Source organism: Mus caroli, chromosome 3 (genome assembly GCF_900094665.2).
Source record: "Mus caroli chromosome 3, CAROLI_EIJ_v1.1, whole genome shotgun sequence".
Classification (NCBI taxonomy): Eukaryota; Metazoa; Chordata; class Mammalia; order Rodentia; family Muridae; genus Mus; species Mus caroli.
Window position 1 is genome coordinate 55,281,784 of NC_034572.1, and position 2,089 is coordinate 55,283,872.

Sequence of the window (2,089 nt, forward strand, 5' to 3'; positions counted from 1 at the left end):
GCTGTGCTCAAAAGGCTTGTTTATATAATAGTGTACATATTTTCATGCTCCTCCTTTGAAGAACGTCTTCTCAGCCAAGGTTAATGACTCCACCACAATCAGAGACAGCACAAGTCTGGGAGGCAAGGGTGTGGCTGTGACCCAGCCAAATGGAAGAATTCTTTGACCTTCAGGACAGCCCTAAAGGCTATGGGAAGAACTCTAAAACCATGAGTTCAAAACTATGTAATTTCTCAACTATGCAAAATATAAGGATGCAATATGAATTGTATAAGGAGTGTTCCACATATCTAAAGAAGTAGAGGTAGCTGTACTATTTGTCAGAAAGATAGAAAGGAAGGAGATAAGAGATTTAGGGAGTGATGATCGCAAGGCAAGACCCCACACAGCTATTTTGTTTATTTGTTTATGCTTACAAAGGTAGATAATTACTGAGTTCAAGGTCAGCCTGGGACAGAGATGATTTAGGCCCAGGCAAGGTCAGAATGGAAACTTAAAGGCAAGGTCCAACCAGCTATCTTATTATCTTGTACTTGTGCTTGCTGTCTCAAGGGGCTGAGGCCATGGGATGCTGATTCATAGGATATCCAAAAGGGAACCTGTAGTAAATGACTGTATTGATATGTGATTTAAAAATTGGGCTTTTGGTCTGAGGTGAGCTGGCAATGAACCATAGCAATTCATTTTTAGATTTGTGTGTGTGTGTGTGTGTGTGTGTGTGTGTGTAAGTAAGCTGTCTGGCAATCTCTGGAGAGTGAACACAGCTCTTCAAGAATTTTTTTTTCTAACAGGATTTCTGACCTTGGTCGGAAATCCCAAGAATTACTTAGAGAGCTAGCATAGCTCTTATTGAATGTTTTCTGGCTTTCTGATTTTGATCAGAAAACTGAAAAATTGCTTTTAGAATTTTTCTAACAGGATTTCTGACTTGATTGGAAAATCCAAGATTTTTTTTTTTAATAGCAGCTTTTCTGACCTTTGTCAGAAAAAACCCATGAACTATACAGAGAGCTTTTAGAATTTTTACTAGCAGAGACAGCTGTCTCGAGCAGAAAGCTGTCTTCAACGAGAGAGTTTTTAGAGTAGAAAGAAGAAATTGTGTCCAGCAGAGCAGAACACAGAGAACAATCTGAAAGCTATCTAGAGCAAACTACAGAACTAAGAGCTGTCTGCAGAGAGTTTTCTAGGGAGTCATCTTAAGCAGAACATAGGGTGTCAGCTTGAACCCACAATTTGACTTCCAGTCATTTGTTTCACTGCTCCCCGATGTCACTTTTCTCAGGAACCTGAACCTAGCTGAGTCTGGACCTTGGCGACATGTCCTGTTGTATGTTGTCATGCTGAGTCCCTGGGCACTGGCTAGGAAGGTGTCTGATTGCTAACAGTTGTGTCTTAGGGGTTTTATTGCTACTACAAAACACCATGACCAAATATCAAGTTGAGGAAAAAAGGGTTTATTTGACTTTGACTTCCAGATTATAGTGCGTCATTGGAGGAAGTCAGGACTGGAACTCAAGCAGGCTTGGAAACTTGAAGGCAGGAGTGGACACAGAGGGCATTGAGGAGTGTTGCTTCCTGGCTTGCTCAGTCTGCTTTATAGTAGAACTCAGGACTACCAGCATAGCAATGGCACCCCCCACAATGGGCTTCCCCATTGGTCACTAATTGAGAAAAGACCTTACTGTTGGCACTCATGGAGCCAGTTTTTAAACTGAGGCTCTTTTCTCGATATATAATGGTCCTGTAGTATACATATCATGTCATGTTATAGATGAGGAGTAGAAGGCTGAAAGGGCAAAGGATTTGCCAGAGGCTACACAGGAAGTATGTTCATCTGACTTTAGAACTCATGTCAACTCAACTCTGCTGTGGTACTTCTTGATTCTTTAAAGAAGTAGTGAGTACAGAGCTGATGGCTATGCATTCTCTGTCTCTCTTACTTTTTCTCCAATTGATTCAACAATTACTGAATAGTTATGTTCAAGCATATACTATATGCTTGAACTATAACTCCCTCAGCAAGCATCTGAGGGAGTAAAGTAATACATACACTCTCTCCCACAAGTCAAATTATACTTTGATTTTTTTA

General features: G+C 40.6%; 1 pseudogene; it reads left to right on the plus strand.

Moving 5' to 3' along the window:
- The first annotated feature begins 752 nt into the window (after nt 1–752).
- On the plus strand, nt 753–819 carry LOC115030703 (annotated as a pseudogene).
- Nucleotides 820–2,089: the final 1,270 nt, after the last annotated feature.